At 39.7% G+C, this 9,800-nt stretch overlaps 1 non-coding gene across 1 annotated transcript; it reads right to left on the bottom strand.

Annotated features, from left to right (window-relative positions):
- Window positions 1–465: 465 nt before the first annotated feature.
- LOC120289085 lies at window positions 466–571 on the bottom strand. Its single transcript, XR_005547042.1, has one exon. It is a non-coding gene; the product is annotated as a small nucleolar RNA R71 (small nucleolar RNA).
- Between the last annotated feature and the right edge of the window lie 9,229 nt (window positions 572–9,800).

Consider the following 9,800-nt stretch of genomic DNA (forward strand, 5'->3'; position numbering starts at 1 on the left):
TGAACTTGATCCAGAAATCGAGCGTACATTCAAAAGGCGACTAAGAGAACAGAAAATCACGCTAAGATGGCAGACGGTGATAATGAAAATCCACGTAGACTCTTAAGAGATTATGCTGCGCCAACAGTTCAAGGCACCACATCAAGTATCAGAAGACCTGCAATTCAAGCTAACAACTTTGAGATTAAGCCGTCACTTATTCAGATGCTTCAACAATCAGTGCAATTCAGTGGGCTACCAAGCGATGATCCAAACGCTCATATCGATGCTTTTCTTGAAATCTGTGACACCATTAAATATAATGGAGTTACAGATGATGCTATTAAATTGAGATTATTTCCATTCTCTCTTAGAGATAAAGCTAAAAGTTGGCTTTCTTCTCTTCCCCTGCAGGATCAATTACTACATGGAATGATATGGCTCAGAAATTTCTTGGTAAGTTCTTTCCACCTGCAAAGTCTGCGAAGATGCGTAACGATATTACTAATTTTATGCAGATGGATAATGAATCATTATATGAAGCATGGGAAAGATTCAAAGAATTTCTTAGGAGATGCCCACATCACGGACTACCCGTATGGATGCAGGTACAAACTTTTATAATGGCTCTAGTGCAAATCTTTGTTCTATGATTGATGCAGCTGCAGGGGGGACTTTAAATAATAAAACACCAGAAGAAGCCTACAATTTATTAGAAGAGATGGTGTCCAATAATTATCAGTGGCCTACTGAGAGATTACCAATGCGAAAAGTTAGCGGAGTTCATGAAGTGGATGCTTTTGCTGCAATTGCTGCACAATTTGAAGCAATCAACAAAAAGCTTGATAATATGAGTGTTTCAGCCATGAAAATTCACACTTTGACATGTGATTTTTGTGGTGGGGGACATGTTAGCACAGAGTGTCAAGTAGGTAATACTTTCAAACAATCTCATAAAAATTCTAACTTTGTTGGGAATTTTAACAGGTCACAGAATAATCCCTACTCCAACACATACAATCCGGGATGGCGCAATCATCCAAATTTTTCATGGAACAATCAGAATGTGACGAGACCACCGGATTCAAACAATCGAAGAGACAAAGTCAAATTTGGAAAATATAGTCACCAAACTTGCTAACACAACTCATGACTTCATCAAAAGCACGGATGTGAGATTTCAAAACCAAGAGGCTTCAATCAGAAATCTGAGATGCAAGTGGGTCAATTAGCAAGCATGATGTCGGGAAGGAAACAGGGTTCTTTGCCGAGCAACACAGAGAAAATCCAATTGAAAACATAAAGGCTATTATCCGAGAAGTGGTAAACAAGTGGGAGAAGAAGAGATTGTCGAGACAATGAAGAAGTGGTCAATAAACAATCAAAGGAGACAAGCAAGAGTAAACTTTTCGAAATAATCCCAAGCCATATGTGCCGCCAATTCCATTCCCTCGCGACTCCAAAGAAGCACAAAATAGATAAGCAATTTTCTAAATTTCTTGATGTATTTAAAAATTGTACATTAACATTCCTTTTGCAGATGCTTTAGCGCAAATGCCTAGTTATGCAAAATTTTTGAAGGAGATTTTGGCAAACAAAAGGAAACTGGAGGATTATGAGACTGTGAAGTTAAACGAGGAGTGTTCAGCCATCCTACAAAACAAATTGCCTCCGAAATTAAAAGATCCAGGGAGTTTTACTATTCCTTGCACTATTGGGGATTCTTACTTTGAAAAAGCATTATGTGATTTAGGTGCAAGTATTAATCGATGCCTTATTTTGTTTTCAAGAAATTAGGATTGGGCGAGGTAAAAGCAACCACGGTGTCACTTCAACTGGCTGATCGATCAATTAAATATCCGAGAGGTATTGTGGAAGATATTTTGGTAAAAGTTGACAAATTTATCTTTCCTGCAGATTTCATAGTTCTTGACATGGAGGAAGATTTTGAGGTACCACTTATTTTAGGTCGACCTTTTCTAGCAACAGGAAGAGCTCTTATTGATGTACAACAAGGGAAGTTGATCCTTAGAGTTCAAGATGATCTTGTTTCATTTAATGTTTTTAAAGCAATGAAATATCCATCTCGATGATAATTCTTGTTTTAGAGTTGAGACAGTTGACAAGTTGGTGAATAAGGTTTTCCAGGAAAATATTTTTGAAGATCCACTTGAAGCATGTCTGATTCAACCAAGGGACAAAGATATTCATAATGAGGAGATAAATGAGTACGCAAATTTCATGGAGGCAATTCCACCATATTCAAGGCAAAAGGCAATTAAATTTGAAGAGTTGGGACAACACATTACAAAACCTAAACCATCAATTGAAGAGCCTCCAATTCTTGAACTCAAACCCTTACCTTCTCATTTGAAATATGCTTATTTAGATGGAGTTTCTTCTTTACCGGTAATTATATCTTCTTCTTTGACAGATTTGATGGAGGAGAAATTGCTCAGAGTATTAAGAGAGCATAAAGGTGCAATTGGATGGAAAATAGCTGATATCAAGGGAATTAGTCCTTCAATTTGCATGCACAAAATTTTGATGGAAGAGCAATATAAACCCACTATCCAACCTCAGAGGCGTTTGAACCCGAAGATGCAAGAAGTAGTGAAAGCTGAGGTAATTAAGCTACTTGATGCAGGTATCATCTATCCTATCTCTGATAGTTGTTGGGTAAGTCCTGTACAAGTTGTGCCAAAGAAAGGTGGTATGACTGTTCAAAAAAATGACAACAATGAATTGATTCCAACTAGAACAGTTACTGGGTGGCGTGTGTGTATAGATTACAGAAAATTGAATGATGCCACTAAAAAAGATCACTTTCCTTTACCATTTATTGATCAGATGTTAGAAAGAATTGCTGGGCATGAATTTTATTGCTTTCTGGATGGATATTCAGGGTATAATCAGATTCCTATTGCACCAGAAGATCAAGAGAAAACTACTTTTACTTGTCCCTATGGTACTTTTGCTTTTAGAAGAATGCCCTTTGGTCTTTGTAATGCACCAGCTACTTTTCAAAGATGCATGATGGCTATTTTCTCTGATATGGTTGAAAAATATATTGAGATTTTCATGGATGATTTTTCTATTTTTGGCCTATCATTTGATTCTTGTTTAAATAATTTGGCCTTGGTCTTACAAAGATGTGAGGAGACTAACCTTATTTTGAATTGGGAGAAGTGTCACTTTATGGTGCAGGAAGGAATAGTGCTCGGGCATAAAATTTCTCAAAACGGAATAGAAGTCGATCGAGCCAAAGTGGAGGTCATTGCAAAATTACCTCCACCAACATCTGTGAAACTTGTCGAGGATTTTTGGGGCATGCAGGATTTTACAAAGCGATTTATAAAAGATTTTTCAAAAATTGCTAAACCTCTTTCTAATCTTTTGGAAAAGGATGCTCCTTTTAATTTTTCTATTGAATGCATGCAGGCTTTTAACACTTTAAAGGAGAAGTTAATTTCAGCACCAATCATGGCAGCACCAAATTGGGATTTACCTTTGAGCTGATGTGTGATGCTAGCAATTATGCAGTAGGAGCTGTTTTGGGACAAAGGAAGAATAAAATTTTTCAAACCATATACTATGCCGTCGAACCTTGTCAGTGCACAATTGAATTATTCAACAACATAAAAGGAACTTTTGGCGGTAGTATTTGCTTTTGATAAATTTCGTTCTTATTTAATTGGCTCAAAAGTTATAGTTTATTCCGACAACTCTGCTCTTAAGTATCTGCTTGAAAAGAAAGAATCAAAACCCAGGTTGATCAGGTGGATTTTATTGCTGCAAGAATTTGATTTGGAAATCAAAGATAAGAAGGGTACTGAAAATCTAATTGCAGATCACTTATCAAGAATTCCAAATTCAAAGGAAGAGGTAAGACCAATTTTAGAAGAGTTCCCTGATGAGAAAATTTTTTCCATCAAGTCAATTCCTTGGTATGCTGACTTTGTAAATTATTTGGTAAGTAATGTTCTTCCTCTTGAATTATCATATCAACAGAAGAAAAAATTCTTTTCTGATGTTAAAAATTATTTTTGGGAAGAACCTTTCTTGTTTAAAGTATGTGTAGATCAGGTTATAAGGAGATGTGTTCCAGATGAAGAGAAGGCAAACATTCTACATCATTGTCATGATGGAGAGACATGTGGCCATTTTGGTGCCACAAAAACTGCAGCTAAGATTTTACAATCTGGATTTTATTGGCCTACACTTTTTAAAGATGCATACTCCTATGTAGCTTCATGTGATAGGTGTCAAAGAACTGGAAATATTTCAAGAAAAATGAGATGCCTTTAAACAACATTATTGTGTGTGAGTTATTTGATGTTTGGGGTATTGATTTCATGGGACCCTTTACACCTTCTTATGGAAATTTATATATTTTAGTGGCTGTGGAGTATGTGTCTAAGTGGGTAGAAGCTGTAGCATTACCAACAAATAATGCTAAAGTTGTGGTGAAATTTTTGAAAAAAAATATTTTTACCCGATTCGGTACTCCTAAGGCAATCATAAGTGATAGGGGGACACATTTTTACAACAAGCAATTTGCAGCACTTTTGAGTAAGTATGGAGTCACACATAAGGTTGCAACCCCTTATCATCCTCAGACTAGTGGTCAAGTAGAGATTTTGTCACGCCCCGATCCTCGGACGCGCGCACATCCTTCTACTTGGTCGATTTTAGAATGCGATATCCCAGGACTATGTATCGCCGACCCTTTCTTTTTATTAAGCACATGCGGAAGCAGTTATAAATCCCCAGACAATAAAACAATGGGATAGGAAAGTAGGCCATATTTTTCATATTGAAATTCATAACCACACTTTCATTAACAGCACAACTCATAGTATATTTACAATACTATTTACAGCATAAAAGTCCCACACTTATCTATACCAAGACAGGGTTCACAAAAGGGATGGGATCTCAATCCATATCCGGGTTATATTCAAGATCCCTCTCTGGATCATCTTCTTCTTCAAAAGTCTTTCTCCCCCTTCAGGTTCCCCTTCCTTAGCTTCTCCTCAGGGTCCTGAAATGGTTATTCAATAACCAATGAGACCACGTCTCAGCGAGTCCTACCCCCTACGACTCGATTAGTAAACTAATGCACCATCCGGTTGCCTAAGCACAACACGAGTTAGAGGACTTACCTTAGCCTCAGTTCCAACCTGCAATTCAAGGTTAAACACATACATTCAAACAATTCACGACATCCGATCAAGCATTGATCAATCGACTAAGTCGATTACATGTCAGCCAGACCCTCTCTAGGTCATTCCCACTCATACCACACTTTCTCAGTGGTGTACTCATTCACCAAATCACATGTGTTTCTCGGGCGTCGTTTTCGCCAATGACATACCGATCACCGACACCGTGCGTTCTTTAAGGCGCCGTTTTCACCAGTGATAACCTTGATCACCGAACCACGTGTCCTTTTAAGGGCGTCGTTTTCGCCAAGGTGACATCGGCTATAGACAACATCGTGCGTTCTTTAAGGCGCCGTTTTCACCAGTGATATTCCCATAACCACCGAACCACGTGTGTCTATAAGTCATTTACGTGCGTTCTTTAAGGCGCCGTTTTCGCCAGTGATACTTCCAATCACCGAACCACGTATGTCCAATAACATCGTACCTGATTGGTCTCACCATTCTCCCTACTATATAGCCCATCAACGTACTGGCGCTATATATCCATGTTCGGCCAACAACCAATCAAATATTCAATAACAAACATTTTAGGACAATTCCTAAAATTCCACAATAAATTCAATTCCACACAACGTAGAGCTCAATTAAATAAACGGACTGCACCACGACAATCGGCACGAAATTCCGGTCACCGGCCATCCCGGTTGAATTTCCGGACAAATAATTAATTAAATAAATAAATTCCGAGAATAGATAAATAAACATTAAAAATCCAATTTAGGCCTATATTGCCTTATTGGAGCCCGAAACGGTCGGGAAAAATCCCGAGATGCATTCAATAAATAACCAAACATTTCTACTTGCTAATAGCTAGGTCTAACCACCTAACATGCATCATTAAGTCACTAAACTAATTGTTCTAACCTAATCTAACCACCTAATTGCACTTAATTAAATCTAACCAACCTTAAGCATAATTAGCAAACTAATAAAGCATTAGTGAGTAAAACTCACTTGATAAAAGCGGAGACCGAATCACCGCAACGGCGACGCGACGGCGGCCGAAATCGGACTTTCGACAACACCGGCGGGCTTAGACCGGGCCTTTAACTTGGCCCAACAAATCTCAGCCCAACTGAGATTTGGTCTTGCTTTTGGGCCAGACCCAAGGTGGGCTGGGCTTGCTGAATTTCTGGACTGAATTAACTTGGGCTTCAAAGTGAGGGCTGAACTTGGGCCTCGATTCTACAGGTTTGAAGACTGAAATTCACGGGCTGAGCTGGGCCGCTGGATTGCGTGGGCTTGCTGAAGGATCGGCGTACTGGGCTTCGCTGGCGTGCGGCTTCAACTGATGTTGCGAAGATCTTGGCTTCTCTGGACGGCGTGGCTGTAGACGCACGAAGAAACTGCTTGGGGATTTCCGTGAGTGGAGGCCTCACGGTCGACACCAGCTTCGCTGGTTGACTGAACTGAACGTAATAGTTCAGTGGGTGGGACTGCCGCGTGGAGACAAGCTGCTTCGTTCGGTGGGGTTTGATCTTCACGGACGTGTGGTGACTGGGCGATCAGCAATTGGGTTGCTCGGTCTTCATGGACTCCACGAGATGCACGGGCTGAAGACGTTGGACTCGTGGCGGCATGAAGGAAGCTCGGTGGAGTCTTCGGTCAGCAAGGCTTCACGAAAATTGAAGCCGCGTGGAGCTCGGGTCTTTGTGGGCAGAAGGCGCAAGAAGATAGTGGAGAAACAGGCGGTCTTGACTTCGTGCGGTGAGGATCTTCAGTCAACGACGGGGCCTCTTCTGGTTTCGTTGTTGACCGAGCGTGAGCTGGCTGAAGACACGAAGCGGTGGAGAATTCGGCGGATGCTGAGCTTCTCGGGCAGTTTGGTGGACGCTCGGCAGAAGACACGGATGGAGGCAGTTCGCTGGCAGTAGGGAGTCAACCAAGGAGCTTCGGTGGACGCTGGGTTGCAATCGTTTACGGGGCAGAGAAGTGGGGTTGAGGAAGACACGCGGAGGAGGCTTTGCTTATCTGGACTTCGACCGAAAGAAAATGAAGCAGAAGCTGAGACCGCAGAGTTAAAAACGAAGAGGAGCCGTGCGCGAGGAAGGAGATAAGAGAGAGGGTGGGCCATCCTTGCCAATTTTCCACAAGAAATATCTTCAACAATCAATCTAAAGCCAAGATTAAACCTGGCCTTCATTTTCGCCACACCAACAACTCTCACAACTTCTCAATTGGTCAATTTTGGCAGGGGAAGGGGATGATACGAATTTCACCATTTGACTTCAATTTCTCCAATAAATTCCCAAATTGAGGTCCAATTTCGACGTAGAAAAAATCCCAAATGATTTTCTATAAATCCCCGACACACAACGGCTCAATCTGAAAGTCCAATTTCCCATTAATTTAGCCAATCTGAACTTCGGCCAAACTTCCACGACGTCCGAACCCAATTTCCGTAAAATTTCCCGAATCCGAAAATCTTCGAGATCGAGTCGATGCTCCTAGAATTTATTGTGACATGGCCAAAACTTCAATTTCGAAATCGGACTCGAATTGGCGGTTAATTTTCATTCGGCGCGTTTTTTAGCGTGACCTAGACTATCGGGTAGTTTTCAGAACTTTTTAAGGCAAATGACCCGTGGTCGATTTTCTTCGAACCACTATGAACCCACTCGACTCAATGGCGACTCTTGATTGTCGTGAAAATCTCGAGGACTCAAGTACGGACACAGGGTACCAAAACAATAAGAAAATCGCCTAGAGCCGCCGACGAGAATTTTCCAATTTAGTGGAGTCACCCACGATCGGCCACACATCTCAGTCGAACAGACCTATCTCCGATCTCAAATCGATTTATATCTGTGCCGTAATGGTCTCGACAGATGAGCACGGTCAAGAAGTCGATTCATGGTCGAATTCTCAAGTCTATTGCCTTAAAATTCCTTAATAATTTCCCGATAGTCTAGTTATCTCGAGAGTGATCGGCCCGAGAATAACCCTATAGACGCGTCAATGAAATGCCCGATTAATTCAAGGTAGAAGAGAAGGGTTGAAAATTTGGGATGTCACGATTTCTAATAGGGAAATCAAGAGAATTTTAGAAAAAACAGTGAATGCCTCTAGGAAAGATTGGTCAATAAAACTTGATGATGCACTTTGGGCTTATAGGACAGCGTTCAAAACTCCAATTGGGATGTCTCCTTTAGGCTAGTGTTTGAAAAGCTTGTCACTTACCAGTGGAATTAAAGCATAAAGCATATTGGGCATTGAAATTTCTTAATTTTGATATGCAATCTGCAGGTGAAGAAAGATTATTGCAACTGAATGAATTGGAGGAATTTCGCAATGAGGCCTATGAAAATTCTAAGTTGTACAAGGAGCATACAAAAAGATGGCATGACAAGCACATATTCAGAAGAGAGTTTAAAATTGGTCAAAAAGTCTTACTCTATAACTCTCGTCTTAAACTTTTTCCAGGAAAGTTGCGGTCTAGATGGTCTGGTCCTTTTACAGTTACACTGGTATTCCCATATGGAACAGTTGAAGTTGCGCATGACACTAATGGCACATTCAAAGTGAACGGTCAACGTTTGAAGCCCTACTTTGAAGGTGGTTACAACAAGCAGAAGACCACCATTGAACTTCATCCTCCAGAATAGCGACATCTGAGATAGTTTGGCTGAAAACTACAAAGCAAGCGCTTCTTGGGAGGCAACCCAAGCATTTTAATTATGTTTTTATTTATTTTTAAGTTTATGTTTTGCAAAAAAAAAAAAAAAAAAGATTAACTTTTCTCTATTTTATCCAGGTTAATTTTTAGGGAGCACCTTTCAAGAGTATAATCATCAAGATCATCTATGGACTTATCCTACAACCAGGGAAGTTTTCTTCTTCCTATTCTATTTTTCGCATTGAGGACACTGCTTCATTCAAGTTTGGGGGGGCGACAAATTTTTTGGATAATTTTTTTCATGATTGCATTCTTGGTTGTGAATTTTTATGATTCTTAGGAAAATTTAAATTTTATTTAAACTTGCAATTAAGGTGTGAGTTAATCTTAATTATGATTATGTTGATCCACTTACTGAGCACTAAAAGTCCTGACTTTTTGAATTATGTGTAAATCTAGAGAACATTCATGTGAAATATGTTATTTTCTTAGATTTCACCCAAATCTTAGAATTTGTTTGATTTTCTCTTGAGGCGAAATCCTAAGCTAAATCTAATTGAGAAAATGATATAGGCAGTTTTTGGATCGATTGAGCCTTTCAAGCCAACCCTATTTATTTATCCCTAGTCACCCCGTTGAGCCTTAATTATTACCCAATTTTTCATTGGCACCCATATATGTTTAGCCTAGCCATGATCAAATTATATCCTTATCCCATGCCCTATGAACACGTTGATTTTCTTTTGGGATAAAAAAAAAAATTTATTTGAGCTTGATAGAAATTTGGGAGGAATGATGGAGTAAAAAGAATAAAAAAAAAAGTGATTGCAGTGGTAGTTTGGGGTGTATTGTCAAAAATAAATAAAAATAAATTATGGTTCCCTATCCAACTTTCAATTGAGTGAGCCATTTGGATACTCAATGGGTTGGAAATTTTTACGTCATATTTGGAGGGACTTTGGGAGAAACTCCACCAT

The sequence above is a fragment of the Eucalyptus grandis genome, chromosome 1 (genome assembly GCF_016545825.1).
Source record: "Eucalyptus grandis isolate ANBG69807.140 chromosome 1, ASM1654582v1, whole genome shotgun sequence".
Classification (NCBI taxonomy): Eukaryota; Viridiplantae; Streptophyta; class Magnoliopsida; order Myrtales; family Myrtaceae; genus Eucalyptus; species Eucalyptus grandis.